Source organism: Crassostrea angulata, chromosome 2, assembly GCF_025612915.1.
Source record: "Crassostrea angulata isolate pt1a10 chromosome 2, ASM2561291v2, whole genome shotgun sequence".
NCBI lineage: Eukaryota > Metazoa > Mollusca > Bivalvia > Ostreida > Ostreidae > Magallana > Magallana angulata.
The window spans coordinates 3,978,223-3,997,584 of NC_069112.1; the positions used below are offsets into that span (position 1 = coordinate 3,978,223).

General features: G+C 36.9%; 1 long non-coding RNA gene across 1 annotated transcript; it reads right to left on the reverse strand.

The window, feature by feature from the left end:
• Positions 1–9,671: 9,671 nt before the first annotated feature.
• LOC128170597 (uncharacterized) lies at positions 9,672–18,668 on the reverse strand. Its single transcript, XR_008241870.1, has 4 exons — positions 18,392–18,668; positions 18,057–18,134; positions 17,434–17,562; positions 9,672–15,707 (listed from the first exon to the last, which is right to left on the reverse strand). It is a non-coding gene; the product is annotated as an uncharacterized LOC128170597 (long non-coding RNA).
• Positions 18,669–19,362: the final 694 nt, after the last annotated feature.

Genomic DNA, 19,362 nt, shown 5'->3' on the forward strand with positions numbered 1-19,362 from the left:
AGCAAATGTTACAGAAACTGAAATCAGATCTCGGTAAAATGGACTTTCAAACACTTGGCTGCCCTCAACTAACAGGAAGATAAAATCACACACAATCCTCTTCGTTGTGCTGCAAATTGCGCAATGTATTTGAGATAGGTACACAAACTAAGAAAATTAAAAATAAACGCTCTTGATTACCACACGTGACTTTAATCAATATCCAACAGGTGTATCTGAACATAAACATTGATATTATAGCATGCGTAGGTTTATTATATTTTGAAGTATATTATGTTAGATTTAATACTTATTTTAGCAGTAGTTATGAATTCCCTCAAATTCTTTACGAAAAGTGTTTAATAGTATATGAAAAAGGACATTATATAATATTAGATTTTTTTTTTATGTTTTTGGCTTTTAAATTTACGGGCTCTACACACAAAAATATTGAGCTCAAAAACTGATGACATCACAATATAGATATGACTAACTGCAGTACCAGCAAGGGTATGACTAATTGCAGTATTGGCGGTAACATAGATGATGCAAGAAAGTTTATAGCAGACATTGATGAGGAGTTGAAAGAAGTAGAGCCAGGGTTTCAAATGGACACTGATAATGTACTGGTACCCGTGTCAGCTGCAGGGGGTCCAGAATCCGGTACAGCACAATTGACCAAAGGTACAGTATTTATTTTGGTACCCCTATTGTACCGATAACTCCTCCTAGAGGAAAAAATTGCTAAATATCGCTGTTTGCTTTGAAATCCTTGATTTATTTTATTGTTAATGTTTTTTTTACTTAAACTTAATTCTAACATGATTCGGTTAACTTCATAGATCCTGTGTCCTCAGCTAAGGAAAAGATCCTTGGTAGGTTAAATTTTTAACCGATTATTTAGATTAATTTATAAGCAATTGCACATTCATATATAATTAAATTTTTCATGTTACATTAAGAGAAGGATGAAGTGCCAGATAACCCCTCTACCAGAGAGGCATTGAGTGGAAGCACAAGTGTGAAGTCGAAGAGAAAAAAACCCAGAGAATGAAGGTAGGACGAATTGTCCTTTCTTTTATCTTGAGCTGACATGACGATATATTTTATGCTGCAATAAAAATAAATGCAATTTAATAGGGGAATGATGTGTAAACTTTGCTTCTTTTAGTCAATTTAATTAACCAGCAATTCCATGTTCATCAGAGGTGGGACAGGGCGAGGATGATGTGTTCATCATATTCAGCCAGAACATATAAATGTACAATAAATATGAGACTTAAACGTTTTAGAGTTGTTCTAATTGCCGGTTTATTTTGAGAAAAATTATGATAAAACCATAAATGGTATGAAGACATAGAGGGTTTCCGAAATGAAAGTATTTTACCAAAGGATAAAAAATATGGGTAAAAAATATGATATTTCACTTATGATGGTGTAAATTCACTAAAGAGGGGTATTTCCTTTAATTGAAATAAACCGGCAAGAAGAATAATCACTGTAAACTCCAAGTGATGTGATCTTGTATATGTGTTAGTGTGGGACTCTGTTCTGCTAACGGTAAATATTTATAAACAGTGTATTGCTTTGTTCCCGGGACGGTAATTAAACTGTTTCTTGTGTGATGGAGCAGTTTGCTTGGTATTCAATTGTAATATAACGTGAACATTATTTCAGCATGTGAATATTAAGTTTGGTTACCGAAAGCGAAGCTTATGGAAGCGTGAACCATTTATCGACAATTGATCAACTGAAGAAAAACTTAAAGGGCAAAGAGAATGAAATGAAGGGAATCAGCCGAGGGTGCACTGGTTTTTGGTTATTACTAAGTTTGAGCTGACCCTCAAATGGATCCATAAGACGAAAGGGTTACGCGAACTTTCTTGGTGCCGTGACCAGGATTAAGGGAAGTTGAAAGCAAAGTAAGTGTGAATCCAGAGAAATGATCCACTAGTGACACCATTGAACTTAACCCAATCCCGAAAAACATTTGATTCCAAGAGAAACCCCGACGGATCGGTAGACTCAATACTCGCAAAAGGACCAATATTACGGGGACAATTTCGACCAAACTAGCACAAAAATTACTTGGAGGGAAGAAATATGAAGAATCCCCATGGGCCAAATACTATAGACCGGACCCTGAGCTGGCACGTTAATACTGGAAAAGAAGGCCGTGATGTCTAGGAAACAGAGGAACGCAGGAGATGTTCCGAGAGAAGCCGCCTCGCCATCCGCACCGACTCTCTATCCACGAGTGCCAATGATCAACGAATAATTGAGCCGCAAAGCAGTTGCGTTTTCCCTGTGAAAAATAATGTGAATTGTGTAAAAAGTATCAAAGTAGAAATGTGCGTTTTCTTGTGCTAATATAAATCTTGTATTGTGTGATTCACTCTGGAGAAACACAGGAAGAAACCAAGAGACTCCGAACCTAACCTCACCCCTTTGAAGAAAGAGATATTTGTGAACTTACAACCATGCCTTGACTGTGTATATATCATATTGTGACATTAAGCTTAACTATACTAAGTATTACCTTGATGATGAATTACGATAATCTTCAGTTATAATCTTGATCATTAATGTCATACTTTATTGTTTTTATGATTGCAAATGCAATATAATCAAACCTACATGTATATGATTTGATGTACCTGTATAAATCCTGGTTATAGATTCGTTTTTGTATATGAAAGATGTTCCAAGCTGGATGTGAAAACATACACTATATCATAACATAGATGTTCTGACTGGTATGTCACTAGGAAGTTCATCTGATCAAGGGGAGATCAAGGACGCTTTCCTATTCCGGGCGCCACACATGAGTAATCTCCCTTCGGGATATTTCTTTTGTGTAGGGGACGTATGTAAACATAGCTATATGCTATGACCTTAATTTGCTAGTATTACATATTGGTCACCATGATACGTATCTATACCTGCGCAATGAATTGTGGTAATAATAACTACATGTAACAGAATGACTTTTGTAGCATTGCGTAGTATTCCTAAATGATGCAATTAAACGAGGTGCATAATACGGGCATAATAATATCCAAACTTATGAGATTATAAATGGCATATATGGCGATTCGGTATCTGATTCTGCATCGATAGCTCGTGTACTCTATATTGAGTCATGCATTGCATATTCTTTATAATCAGTTCATATGTCCGTCTTGTATGGGAGGACTGTCAATAACAACGACAACTACGATGTGGAAAAAGCCCCACAGGCCCACCCATTCCCGGGGGCCGCGAGGAATCCCCAGGGGCGGAGAGGTTCGCGAGGGCCAAGTTCTACCTGCCCATTCCTTGGGTGCCTAGTACGGACCCGTACAATGATGAACCACGTCACGGTGACGCACCTCCATCCCGTGTTCCGGAGGTCTGTGCCTCCCGAGGCGGAGGCCAGCCTCCGGTACATAGTGCTCATGTGGTTGGCCCACCACCTGCTGGGGGAAGGAGCCACCCTCGAGGACCTGGCGAGGGACGTACCCACCGGCGTTGTCTTCCAGGAGCCCGCCGCCGGCGTACCTACCGATCTGAATCTGGCCATAGATGTGCTGTGCCGGTTTGTGTGGGAGGAGCTACCCCGCAGATTCGCCTTGTTCGGCCGTCTGCACCCCGCTCTCCTGCTGCATTGGAGGGTGCAGGCGCACCTAGTCTCCCGGTTGGGCCCGGACCTGAGGAGGGACTACCGCGAGCTGTGGGCCCATGAGATAGTTGGCGGGCATCCCCTTTTCGCAGTGCGCTATGTTCGGGCTCTTGCCACCCCCAGCCCCGGCTCCCTGCCATGAGGATTGGGATGCTCCCGATCCCCCAGTCCTGGGGAGGATCAGCCTGGAGGAGCATGAGAAAGATGTAGACCAGACGACGCCAGAGAGCATCAGCCTGGATGAGCCTGAGGAAGATGTAGTCCAGACCCCGCCAGAGACCTTCAGCCTGGAGGAGCCGGAGAACGATGGCCAAGCCCCGACTCCGCACGAGGAGGAGCTGGTTGGTGCACTGGAGCCCTGGGACCCCTGGACTGTAAGGTAGGGCGGCGGGAGTAGAGTTAGAATGTTATGTCAAATGTTGGAAGAATTAGAAATGAAACCCGATGCGATACTTTACAGAACAAGTGAAAAAGATCCACAGGAAAACATCTTAAATCAAATTGTAGTGCCTCAAATTATTAGAGAAAAGATTTTAGAATCCCTATATAATTCCAGAATATCAGGTTTTTAAGGCAGAGACAAAACATATGAATATATTAAGAGAAAATTCTATTGGCCTGGAATGTCCCAAGATGTAAAACTTTGGTGTCAACCATGTGATCTTTGTGCACGTCGAAAACCAGGTCCAGGGTTTGGGAAATCTCCACTTCAATCTTCTCTTCTTCAATCTACAAAACCTTTAGATAGAATTTCTATAGATATTTTAGGTCGTTTATCTAAAACTAATAATGGAAAGGAATATATCATTATTGTTGGTGATTATTTTTCAAAGTGGAAAGAAGCTTATGCTGTTTCGGATCATACTGCACTTACAGTTGCTGATAAACTTGCTACTGAATTCATTTCACACTATGGTGTTCCAAATCAGATACATACAGATCAAGGGAAAGAATTTGAGAGTGAATTATTTTCTGAACTGTGTAGACTTCTGGGTATTGAGAAAACAAGAACCACTCCTTATCGACCTCAGTCTGATGGACTTGTACAGCGTTTTAATAGAACCATAATTGCCATGTTATCCGCTTTTGTTATTGAAGATAAAGATGACTGGGATGATCATTTGCCTTACCTTATGATGGCTTATAGAGCTACCCCCCATATTAGTACAAAATGTAGTCCAAATTTACTTATGCTTGGTCAAGAAATATCTTGTCCTCTAGATATTATGGTCGGAATACCTCCTGAAAATCCCCGGAAATTATGTCCTTCAATGTATGTCAAATGGTTAGAAATGGCAATGAATAATGCTTTCGATTTTGCTCATGATGATTTGTGCATTGCAGCTCAGAGACAAAAACAATATTATGATAAAGGGTTAAAACCAAGAGAATATGAGCCTGGTGATTGGGTTTGGAGATGGTATTTGCCTGCGGTTTCCTATAAATTAGGTCAAGGTTGGACAGGGCCATATCTGGTAATAAAAAGAATTTCAGATGTTACATACGAAATACAGCTAAATTCTGACAAAAATCGTCCAAGGGAGACAACCTCTTAACAATTGGCTGGAAGAGGTAGAGAGCTTCCAGGCTGATGAAGAAAATCTGAGCGAAACTTCCTCTTCACAAATTTCTGATGATTCTCTGGTGCAACCTGTACATAATTCTCCTGTGAAAACAAGAACTGGGAGAATAGTTAAGCCAAGAGAGATCTACTCTCCATAATGTGCAGATAAGTTAAAAATAATAACAAATTCTTTATATCAATATCTTTTATGCAGAACTATTGATTAGATTAATGGTTAATTTTTGTTTGTAAGAAGGGGATTGGAATATATATATAAACAGCTGGTCTGTTGAGCGCTCTTTTCCAAACCCTGTAATTACTAGTACACTCGGACAATGAATAATGATCTTTATATATTGTACGTACTTAATTGTCATAAATAATTTCAGAAATATCGATGGAGGAGTTTGTTCTCGACCTGTTCGTTAGTGAGGAGGAATTAATGGAGCTAGACAGAGATATCCGTCCCCTCTGGCAGGAAGAAGGAATATGTCCAGTCGACGGATGCGACGTCTTCCTGGAATGTATGGCAAAATGTCGGAGACATTGGGCAGAGATCCATATGGAATATATTCATGGATTCCAGTGCACCCTGTGTCGGTTTGCGACAATGAGAAGGAACCAAGTCAGCCGACATATGGGTCGGGTACACCCAAATCAGCCGACTAAGGGGCTGGAGCCGAGGACGTTTTCCAACAGAAAGTACAGTAATCCAGGGAATGGCCTTATGCCAATTTGTGAGATCTCAGACAATGGGAGACAGTTTAGGGATCAAGAGGCCAGGCGACGGAGTTCACTTGTAGCGGGGAGCGAGACCCCTTCAGTAAAAGAGGACACCAACTCCAGTGACCAAGTGGTGTTCACGTACGACACAGAGACAGTTACAGTGACACAGAAACTCTGGGGGGCCAAATAGCAAAGAGAAAGTAGTTAGATTGAGGAACTGTTAAATTAAATTGAGTTATGTACGCAGTTAATACAAATATTTGGCCAATATAGTTTTGTTTTTATGTTTTAATAATGATTGTTAATCCCTGGCCATATATTGATTTCATTGTTGAATTTTATATTTTGTTTGCAGGGAAAGAAAAATGTTTGTTTCATTTTTATATGAATTCCTGCTATGATTATGTAACGTTATACTTAAAATAAATGATTATATCATTTATTCTTAAGCAGGGGGGGGGGGGAGTGTAGCAGGAATGGGTTCAATTCACATTATGTATTCCCTATTTGCCCCTCCCTATTTTTGTTAATAATAATTGTTGAAAGTTTCTAGTTTATATACTCACTTCTGTGGGTACTATAAATAGGTTTGTTTTGACATATAGATCGATAATAATCCTTCACACGTGTTCGATCATCAAAGGAAATGTCCAGTTTTGTTTATACTTTTCGATTGGTTAATATACCGGAAGTAACCTTTTTCGGGTTGTGCTAAATACAGTCAAAGGTCATACCCCTTCAGTCCATTCACTAGATTTAACGTTATATTTTTCTGTTGTCGTGGTTTGCTATATAAAGCCCCGAAATTTGTAGTTTCTTGGGGACTTGTTAAGCATTGATTTGCTGTAAGTTTCTCACTTCTCTAACATGGTTTATTAGATATTTATTTGATCATTTTGTCGTCGTCATTTGCTCCTGTTGAATTATTTTCGGCCCTTAGACTAAAAGTTAAGTGTAAGGTTCTTATTAAAAGGGATTTATGTATTAAACCTAGGCCTTCCCCCCAGCTAAGTTAAGTGTAAGGTTCTTATTAAAAGGGATTTTTGAATTAAACCTAGGCCTTCCCCCGGCTAGGTAGGCTAGCGTTCCCGTACGCTAGGATGGGGGTGATTTTTGTTGATTATTTTGATGGTGGTGTTCACAGGGATTTTTGATAGAATTTTTGATAGTAACATTTTATTTTGGTCTATACTCGGCAGGAATTTACCATTGTTATCATTATTTTGCTTTTGTTATTTTCTATAAAGTCGTAAATAAATATTGTTGTTTGTTGAAGCTGGTGTTTTTCATTACAGTGTGTTGAACGGTGTCAAAAGGTGAAATATATATTATTAAACTTAAAATTAAGACCAAGCAGAATCTCAAATCATAAAGAACCTGGAAAATAAATTATAACACATAGGAAACGGTAAACATATTGCAGAGTGTGATTCTGACCCAACCCGTCCTATTACACAGACAAAGCTAATGAATCGGTAAGTTCGGGGCAACCCTGTTCTATAATATCAGTGTTAAAACACTATACACATTTGATTAAATTTGTTCGTGTAAACAATGGACCCATATATTTATTTGGTTAAGTATCTGTTTTAAAGTACAGATATCGTTAACACAACAATAGGTGTTTTCACTCCGCGTACGACTTGTTATTACCGATATACAGGTAAACTAGTTACCTCGTTCTACGGATTTTCGATTTTATGTACTTATTAGTAATAATATATAAACTTAATTCATCTGCGTTTTGATCATTTTAATAAAAACTCAAAATAATAATCGTTTCCATGTCTGCTAACGTAGGTGTGTACACAAAGTACGATTATTACCGAAATTCAGGAAAATACGTTACATCGTTGTGAAGAATTCGGTTTCAAACACGAATAAGAAATTAATATATAAACGTTTTTCAACTGCCTTTTAATCATTCCAATGCATACATCTAACAAAAATAAACTATCCAAGCATCCACATGTCTGTTCTAATGTTTCTACACTCATCTAAGATTTAATAATACCGATATGTGGGGAAACAAGTCATGTCGTTCTAAAGACTTTCGGTTTTTATGCCCCAATTAGTATATCTACGTTCTCCCTGTTGTTTTTTTTTTTTTTTGTTGGTTATAAAAAATAAAAAATTCTTTTTATAATACCTTTATCTAATAAATACAAATTAATAATCGTACCTGTTTGTTTACGTAGGTGTGTACCATCCGCGTACGATTTATTCAATCTGATGCACGGGTAAATAAGTTACCTCGTTCAAGAAATGTTCGGTTCATTATATATAAACTTACTATTTCCTCATAACTCAAACTTCTATTCCTTTATATGTGGATGGTATTATACTGGTAGAGCTTCTTTGCAGGATACGGGGCGTAGGTTTTTGTTTAATCAACTTTTAAAATAGCAACACTATTTGTTTTTGTGTTTATGTTAACAATGAAGTTCACATGAACTCCAATCGCCATTATCTAGTCACATTTCAGTATTCGTCTCCTTGTTAAAATCACTGTTTGAGGTACCTGCTACACCATTTGCGTAAAGTGTTATAGTAGTGCAACGTACCGAACCTAATGTTTATACATGTAATGTTAACAATTGTGTCCAACTCTGTGTAAACCTCGGACAAGCATCTTCGCTAGCCAAGGGTTTTCGGTCCACTTTGCTCCCCATAAACCCTTGGCGGATTTCATTACGAAAACTCGGTGATGTGGTGGCGCTATCTAGCGAGCAACTGCTCCCCTTGCATATTTACATTTTAATCGAATTAAACAACAGGTTATATACACACTACGGCATTAATACAACTTGAAAACATGTTGACTACCGAATATCGGAACATAATTAACGATGCTATTAAATACGAATTAAACTATAACCTAAGGAAAGCACGGAATGTTTTATTCATATATAGGTGGCAGGGGACAGTTTTTTTGATCCAATTCATTGTAGCCAAGGGATGCATGTCTTCGGAACTCTGTAACTAGAGTTTCCTCAGTTCCCATTCAGCACAAATACCTTTAATTCACTCTTTATAAGGCCAATCACCAATTTCTGAAGAAAATTGCTAATCAAAACCTGTAAAATTCTCTACATACTGGTTTTTATGAGATTTTGACCCTTTCATATTTTGCTAATTTTTCATGATTTTTCAGCTTTTTAGACCTCCCCCAGCTAATTCCCTGCAGAGGGTTGACCTTCCGTACCGCGTGCATGCTGCACTATCACATGTCAGAAACTTACCGGTGTATAGTGTACAATGTCCCATCCACCTATTTTCGTGTTATTTTACCTCCCGTCTGTAACTAGCAATTTCACTGTGTAAAGTCAGCACAACAGTCAAAGCCGCAGGTTTCGCATTTTACTTCTGATTCTCATGTACCTAACATAAGGGGCCTACATATTGCATATCAATTTCAACAAGAGACACCCCTCTAACTAATGATATTCATTAAAAATCATTTCATGAATTTTAGCAACACTCATAAGCCTTCAAGTACAGCAACTCTCAATTTTACAAAAATATTGACGGGTACTTTATTCGAAACTGTCCCTTGCTACCTTTAACATACACTCACATTCTCTGAAAAGTCATCTTGTCTTAAAATTACAAAGCTTATGCTATTCTGAAAAAAAGTACACCACATTTTGCCAATTCCATTGAGGTTTAAGCAAAATATGGCCATTTAAGTGAACCCACCATTTCCACTTTCCTCTATTTAACACAGATTCACAGGGCTCTCCATAAATAAAGCATCTTTACCTAATCTTTTAGAGGTCAACTGTTGTTCAACCTCCTTAAATAAGAAACCTTATTGAATACTACATGCATCTGCTTGATATTATCATGATAAAAGCATCACATCACTTAGAAATCCCTTTACATGTATACCCTCCCCCTATCTTTTGATTTTCACAAGAAGCATTAGTTTGAACACTTTAACCTAATATTATGAAACTTGTGGCAGTTTCCTTGAGTCATTTCTTACACATATTTGAAAACAACCATCACTGATATTTAAAATTGATCTTTTTTGGTAAATGGATGATTTGTAGCATTTTTATTCACAAAAAGTCATGTCGCCCTACATGTGATTTCTTGTTTTCATGAAAAACTAAGCCTATAATCATATTTAGTGGATATCTTATATATTCTGGTTTCTAGTCTCATTTTAACTTTGCTAAATTAGTAAGACCTACAAGTGTGACATGTGCGTTTAATTAAAATGAAATTCAAACACACCCGGGTACCTGGGGACGGATGAGAATTCCATGAAAAAGGTTCAAATTTTACATGTTTTTCTACATTTTTGATGCATATATACAATAAAAGGGTAAACATATGTTGTTTTTTGTTCATTTCAAGAGTAATTATCATAGCAGATGTTATTTCAAGGTCAAATGTACAGTTACATATCCTACATGTAATGGTAATGGAGTCCATTGGAAAGAGGGGGTGGCTTTTTCAATTCTGTAAATACATCTAAAATACCATTTTTTGATAGGAAGGAGCAAAAACTTGAGTTTTTTGACATATGGTATACTTTGATAACTGCATTTGTCTACATGTAAAGTTCATTTGAAATAAAAATATGCTGTTTTAAAAAAATTGGGTGATATAAGTCAGGTGGACTAATGTTATTTCATAAAATCAGACAGCAAAATGGCTGCCAATTCATGAATTTAATGATTTAATTGATAAAAACTGTTTTAAAGTCTTTATTCTTATCTCAGTAATTAACTTAAGCCTATGAATTGTCATCAGGATAGGAAATGCCTACTCTCTAAGCCAATTTACTCTAGTGGTGGTCATTCTACACATTTAAGAGGGAGTTACTCCCCTTGAATATTTTAGCTAATAAATGATGTCATGACATCTATAGCCAAGAAAATCATCCATTTTCACAAAATGTATTACTTATGGTACAAAATCCACTCAAAATTACACTTAAAGGAGAAATATGAAAATACCATGTAGTCTTGAAGGTGGCAGGGGACAGTTTTTTTGATCCAATTCATTGTAGCCAAGGGATGCATGTCTTCGGAACTCTGTAACTACAGTTTCCTCAGTTCCCATTCAGCACAAATACCTTTAATTCACTTTTATAAGGCCAATCACCAATTTCTGAAGAAAATTGCTAATCAAAACCTGTAAAATTCTCTACATACTGGTTTTTATGAGATTTTGACCCTTTCATATTTTGCTAATTTTTCATGATTTTTCAGCTTTTTAGACCTCCCCCAGCTAATTCCCTGCAGAGGGTTGACCTTCCGTACCGCGTGCATGCTGCACTATCACATGTCAGAAACTTACCGGTGTATAGTGTACAATGTCCCATCCACCTACTTTTCGTGTTATTTTACCTCCCGTCTGTAACTAGCAATTTCACTGTGTAAAGTCAGCACAACAGTCAAAGCCGCAGGTTTCGCATTTTACTTCTGATTCTCATGTACCTAACATAAGGGGCCTACATATTGCATATCAATTTCAACAAGAGACACCCCTCTAACTAATGATATTCATTAAAAATCATTTCATGAATTTTAGCAACACTCATAAGCCTTCAAGTACAGCAACTCTCAATTTTACAAAAATATTGACGGGTACTTTATTCGAAACTGTCCCTTGCTACCTATAGTGTTTTGTAAGGACCTGTACCGGGAGTGAAAAAGTCGCCGATGAAAGCTTTCATGCCATAAAATCAGGTATCGTTGTCGTGAGTATTGCGGACCAAAGAAATTAAATAAAACAGAGCTCACTGAACCTTAAAAAGCAATAACCATAAGCAGGAACGTATATACTAACAGGATAGGCAACTCAGTTCTACATTCGCCATGTTTACTTCCCATGCTATCACGCGAGCCTTGACAAGTTTGTAGAACTATGGTCAATCCCAGTAAAATATACATGTGTATTGGTTTTTAAAGCGATCTGGTTAGACCATCGTTGGAGAGGTACTGTACTCGAGAACTTGTGTCTCAACTTGTTAAAAGCACCGAATGTTTTACCAAAGATCACACATGTGTTTTCTTTCTTAGTTTATATTTACAAGCACTGCGATTGGATCAGCTACTCGCAGCTGCAGCCAATCATAAAACGGAGCTTGTCACTGAGTTTTCGTAATGAAATCCGCCAAGGATTTATGGGGAGCAAAGTGGACCGAAAACCCTTGGCTAGCGAAGATGCGGACAAGGCACATACTTATTTTTAATTTCAACTTATAGCAATAAGCTCATCAGAATTGAACAGTGCCGATCAGAACCAACCTAACACCAGAGCAAACCCCAACTAAACCCCGAGTTATCTTTCTGGGTTTACTTTGGGTTTACTTCTTGTTTCACTAAAATTTGACACCACCTTTATATACACATTAGTAAATATAACAATTTTCATTACATACATGTATTAAAGTAATGGGCATAATATAACTATAGAGTCTCGTAGGTAGCTCATTATAATTTGGCAAATATTTAAAAAAGTTAACGGTCACTGGATTCCCGAGCAGTAGCCAATATGAGTTTACATTTCTAGTTTCAGCTGTACACCTGTCAACAGCATCAAGGGCAAAGTTATGCAAAAGTTTGGTTTTCTCTGCTTTAGTTCTTTTTGGCGTGATCTCAATAGGTTCTGGTCTCTTTTGCATTTGCTTTTCTTATGCTCTCAGACAGGTCTGGAGTGTCAATATAGTGACATGGCTTATTTTCTAGCAGACCATCCTTGTAGAGAGAGACTGCAACACGACCAGTGGAGCTGTCTAGACCGTTGATGACTTCCCACATCTCTAGGACATCCTCACAGAAGAAAGAAATCTGTCATAAGCCCCCCTCCCAATAGCCACGTAAACTCACTCTCTTTTGTGTGATGCATCGGGAGGTTCGCCTCCATACCCCGGGATTGAATTTGTCACGAGAGCCCTCGTTAATTAATTGACCATGTTTAGAGCATATCTTACTTTTAGTCACTATTTTAATGATCTGGCGTTTTAAGGTGACATTCGCAATAAATGAGTACACAGTTTGTATCGCCGGCTGAGAGGGTATCTCACTCACCCCGAGTAAACGGGTTATTCTACATGACATCACATTGTACAGGGATAGTAAGTGGGAACTCATTTCCCCAAAGAGTGTTCCCCTCTTCCAGCCGGTGATACCTGTCACTCCTGTCAGTTTCGTTGAGGTTTTGAATCGAGGCCAAAAACTTTATTATATGCTTTATGTAGGAGCCTATGAACAGAAGGAGGAGTATTAGTATAGAGAAGAATTTTCCGCATTCCATCAATACCCACATGAGTTTGACTGAGCCCAACTTGCAGACCATAATTAGTTTTAGCTGCCTTTCTACCAAGGTATTTGGTGTATACCTTTACCTCCTTATATAGGTTGTAACCTAGGCGAGTAGCTACACTTGGTGCCGCGGAGCCTCATTCTGCTTCCAAACCCCCTCTCTTCGGACGCCAAGTCCGGGGACAGAAGTCCAGTGCAACTAGGTCTCTCCTGTTGGTGAAGTAGGACAACCTTATTCCACGTCTCGGCTGTTTTCCACAGGTGAAGGAGTCTATGGGAATTTTGAGCAGCTAGCTTAGGCAAAGTCGCAATGATTGCTTCCTTAAAACAGTTCATTGTGCAAAGCATGAAAGCAGTTATTAGAGAATCACTTTCTTTAGACTAACGGATTGTACAATTTACCCCACTATTTTCAGAAACAAATATAGCTGATTGCGAGGTAATATCTCCATAGAGACCCTCTAAATATGTCTTCACCTGGGGTGTCAGATAGGATATATTATATTTGTATTAGGTAAATATATTGAATAAACAATTTGTTTTTATATTTCTTACTATTCTAAGTTTTTAATTGCATGGAGAAAAATTTACGATACATTTACACACATTCGCAAATATGTATACATTTGTGCATGTAAAACAATTTGTAATTATGTTTAACTTTTAAATGTTGTGGATAACAAAATAAAGATACATGTATTTGTAGAACATTACGCAGGTATACTCTCTAATACATTCTATATATACACAATGAAATGTTCGTAATAAATTTGAAACAATCGAAGTATTAAGCAAATTTGCGACAGGACTAGCTTCAACATTTACAATCTTAAATTATCTGCCGCAAGGATGTGCAGGTCTCCTTCTTCGACGATACATATTACTTAAACTAAACTTGCCGTTTCGGTTCCTTGAAGACAAAATGATTTTGTTTAAATCTCATTTTAACTATAAGAATATAAAGTTACAAACGAATAAAGTTACCACGAATTATTTTCTTCCATTGATAAAAGAAATCTTTTGTTTACGATCAGAATATAACCCATCAGATTATATTTCTTACTCCATAATATAAACTTTGATAAGTCTCGCATCTTCCCTTCTTTAATACATTGATGTATTAATCTGTTCTTGATTATACGTTTTAATAATGAGCAATATATTTTTCCCTCAGAGGTTTTTAAACTTGTAATGAAGTTAAGACTAATTAATACCGTTAAGGGAGCTCGCACAATATTGAATGTTAATTCCCCTCTTGTTTGATTTTGACAGTATTACATATAGAAGAACCTTTAACTCCAAAGAGTATAATTATTAAGAGATTATAAATTGTTATAACAAACATTAAACCTCGTAAAGTTATAAAGTGCATTGTAAGCATAAAGAAACAACAAAATGTAAATGTTCAGTAAATTTAACTCATTTATCATTCCCATAGGGTTTAAGACATTTTCTCATTCAAAAATTCTCGTTTTGCGAACACAACTCGAGGTTTAACACTTAAATGTCAATGCTGTTATCTAAGACTTTTCGTTTACAATAAAAGTATACATTACAACAAGGTATTGTTTGTATGTTAATACAGAATTGTGTTTTGCCAGAAACTCTTCGTTAAATCCATTAGCTGAATTCTAGGTTTTCATGACACGTCTGAAAATGGAAGCGATGCGTGAATCAGACTCCTATATATCTTTGCAAATGATTTTGCGTTGCGAATAGTTCTTGGTCGTTGCTTTGGGGATTACCTCTTGCTTTCCGCAAGAGCTGGTAGGCTTTCATCTCCATTCTTACATTTACTGGAGTTGTTTTGTTAATTACATATGTCTTAGAACATACTTGTCATTTCGTGGCTAAAAAAACTGTGTTTTGAAAACTTCAGGCGTTTTTGTGTCGTACAGGTTGTTTTTATCACAACATTGAAGCCAATGAGTAAAATTGTCTTCTTCTATGTCGACATCGGCACAGAAATTATAAAGTCCGTGATTAATATCCATTAATAAGTGTATGACAATTTCTTCGAGGCTGTTGCTTGAAAAAGCCGTGTAAGGACTGTCCGTATCCATTTCACAATATTCAAAATCACTACGATCGACAAATTTATCATAAAAGTCATGTCAAATTGCAATATTTGCAATTTCACATTTTGTAGGATAACGCATCAAACCTGGACAGGTAGATTCAAGGTTATTATGCGCTTGGCTTTGATGTTCTCATCAAACTCCGTCATGTTTATGAAAAGGGGGTCGTTAATTTTGTCTGTGACTTGCTCTGTTTCCTTCACATCCTATCTCATGTCTTCGTGTTTTGTCTGGTCTATAATGAGACATCAGCAGCCACGGTTCTAAATTAACTTTTGAGTGTCTGCTATCACTGAGATGAAGGGATCTCTAATGCCAAGTGTTAGGGCTTCTGTTACTTCGCGGGAGCATCTGGAAGGCGTGTATTCAACAGGTTGGTAAATTTTACTAACACACATTCAATGTTGAAGGTACCACTGCAATAGAAGAGTTGCAAAAAGAAATGTAAAATAACTCTTAAAATTAATCTGGCACGAACTCCACCGACAAGATGCCTACACTATTCGTTGCTTCTCGCGTTGGCCACAACTGTGATCCCCTATTGCTGAGAACGGGATATCGGTTGTAAACGAGTTCGGGGCCATATCTTTGAAATGTTAATGGAGTTCACTAATGTAGTCGTTCCCTTCAGGCCAAAGATCTCGTATTGATATGTCTACCTCCTCCATTCTGAATCAAGTGCCAACTGCTTCTAGGATTTGTTCCTTACTCACTATTTTTTTTTTTTTTTTTTTTTTTTATAATTTTTGAATGAAGGTCTCTCCTGTCTTAGCATAGCGGTTGATCGAAAGACAATGTTCGTTTTTTTTACAGTTTTATATGTCACTGTTATTTTCGCTGTAGAATGCAAATGTTGCTTGTGATCGGGCACTTGCTCTTAACAACATAGCTTTATCTATTCCTGGAACAGACATGGCGACTTTAAACAGAGAGGCTCTTGAGGGATTCTTCTGCTCTCATCCCATTAACAGCCCAGTAGTGTTGGCAAAAGCTTTTTGTTGGTTACAAGTCGCCTGAATTTGTTCAGAGGGACCATATCATTGCTGCATGTCTTGGGGCATTCCCTGGGAGATAGATCGAGAGCGGTGGTCTTCCCCCTCATCATTGGTGGAATTTGTTCGTACCCGTGGGGGGGGGGGGGGGGGGTCTAGTGGAATGCGTAAGGGATCCTTGGTAGTAAGGACAAATCCTTGCCTAGCGCCAGTGCCTCTATCATCCTTTGCTTTGTTGTTGTAAATGTAAATTAAGTAGTACTTTCCATGAAATTAAAAAAAATGGAGGGTTTCCGATAAATAATGACAATATTTATTTTATGGGATTTAACATTAGGATTCTAGATAATAAACATAAACTAATTGCCGATCGAATTATTATATCATGCATACACATAAACATTTATTGATTTTTTGTTAAGGTAAAGAAGTTTTTAAATGTCACGTGATGCCATAGCACGACAGCTTCAATGATAACTCAATTTCGAAGTTGTGTAAGCCTTCAGACTTTATCTTCTGGAGATGATACTCAAACGACGAAGTCCAGTACTTCTTTGACCAATAGTTTATTAACAATCGTGATCGTATAGTTAGAATTACATCAACTAAAAGCAGCCCAAATCAAGAGTCTGCTCAACCTCATTTCACATGGGTATATATAAGATTTTACTTATGATGGACAGTTCTGACTAGTTCGGCCCATATACGACGATCAATAGTGAACATTTAGTGTTCAAAATTAAGATTAATATTTTATTCCTAAATAAAGTAACAAAACCGTCAAAACTGCCAGTCAAAGAGTCTGGATGCAGGATTTGAGTCTCCGAGTCCTGGGCTTCGGAGTCCCCACCTAGTATGAGGCATCACTTATACTCATAATACGTTCATTCATACATGGCATAAAAGGTTACAAAGGTTAATAATAGAATGCAATTGCATTCATTCTTAAGATATAAAAAAGACGTCATTTCAACAAAGATAGTATTACTTATAACTGATATACATATTCGTGTGCGTACGTTTCCATATTAAGTTTTGTTTATCAAACATACTAGTAGTTAATAAATAATTAATAATTTCAGTTAAGAAATAAATATTGATTAGTCAAATTCACACAAGTACAGAGAGGTTTTTTTCTATCAATAAGTACCTCTAATAACAAATTTGTCTGAGTTTGAGCTTCTCCTCCATTGATTTGTTTTCTTTTACGGCAAGAGTTTGCTTGAGTTGTTCTTTAAGATCATTTGTTTCTTTCATCAGCTCGGCAGTTCTGTTTAGGCTTTAAAACAATGATGATGATAAAAAGGTAACATCGATTAAAGACATTTTATGCATAGAATACACACACACACACATATATTCTGATTATTAGTATTTGTTCCATTATCACAAAAAGTTAGCTCACTACACCTTGAAATAGTTTCTTAATTCAACAGAAAATAACTTGATTATGAGAGATACCACGATTAATAAGAAGTATGTATGTTAAATAAGCGAACAAATGTACAATTTTTAATAAGAAAAGATATCTTTAAAAAATTGAATTCAGTAAATGTGAGCAAAGCCCCAGGCTGCAGGCAGATTCAAACTGATGATCTGCGATTCACGAGCTCGATACTTTAACCACTGTGCTATGACGATATTCACCAACATTGCTCGGTACAAACAAATTTAACAAAGAACTGAAATAACCATCTTGTGAAGAAGTGTCTTAAAAAATATAAGTTAAGGTGTAGTGAGGTACATGTACCTTAAATGATTTTCTTAATATACCTAGGTTCTTCGTTTTGTTCCAAATCGTCTTCCTCTTGTTCCACCAATTCTCCTGTCTGTAACTGGTCTTCATTTCCCCTTAATCATAGAAAAAAGTGCTACATATATACTCGTAACATAAAGAATCAAAGAAAACTTTACATTATTGTTTTATAATAAGGGTGAAATAAACTCATTAACTCCGTGTACCTGACTTTTAAAAAATCAACATGTAACAAATAATTCGAATTTCTCCTTGTATTCTTCATTTTAACGCTTTCGAAATAAAAATATTTGAAATTAAGTTCAATGAATAAAATAACGAACTTAAAGATGACTAAACACTGTATGCTTACTTCATTTCGGATTCTTTTGTTTTCTTTTTACTGTCGTTGCTGATATTTTTCTTTTGTACACGCTGTATTCTATAATAGAAGCAGAGTATATTTTATGACATATAACATAAAATTGGGAATATATGTATCAATTTGAAAAAAAAATGCTGCTGAAGCTTTTTTATTATCCTGATCCTTTTGTTATTTTCCGAAACTCTTCTATGTCGATATTTCCATCTGCCAAGTCCATCAATAGCTTTTTTCTATCATCAACGTTCTTTAACTTTGAATCATAGATAAACTAGAGGTACTGTGAGCAAGCTCACAATTGATACCCCCCGCTAAGAAAAATATCATAACGCGTGTATTTTTGCTATTATAGAAAATATTGGATGAATCTATTTCACTGTCCATTTTCTATAAATAACAACTGCTTTATTTTTGAAAACTGTTAATTTTTAGCTTCTAATATTTCCATTAAAACAAGACATGACACAGACAGAATTTAGCTATATTGAAACAATGACCTTGAACTTTCTCAATTGACCTTGGGTCAAGGTCATGACATACCCTTTAATCATAAGCATTCTTTGTGAGAAGTAAGAACTTCCAATGTTTCCCCATAAGAAAGATATGGACCGGACACGAATTTTGCATTTTTTCTGCCAGTGACCTTGACCTTGCCCGAATGGCCTTGGGTCAAGGTAATGACACACCCTTAGATCATAAGCAATCTTTGTGTGAAGTAAGGACTTCCAATGTTTCCCCATAAGAATGATATGGACCGGACACGAATTTTGCATTTTTTTCTGCCAGTGACCTTGACCTTGCCCGAATGACCTTGGGTCAAGGTCATGAAACACCCTTAGATCATAAGCAATCTTTGTGTGAATAAAAACTATCAATGTTTCCCCATAAGAAAGATATGGACCGGACACGAATTTTGCACTTTTTCTGCCAGTGACCTTGACCTTGCCCGAATGACCTTGGGT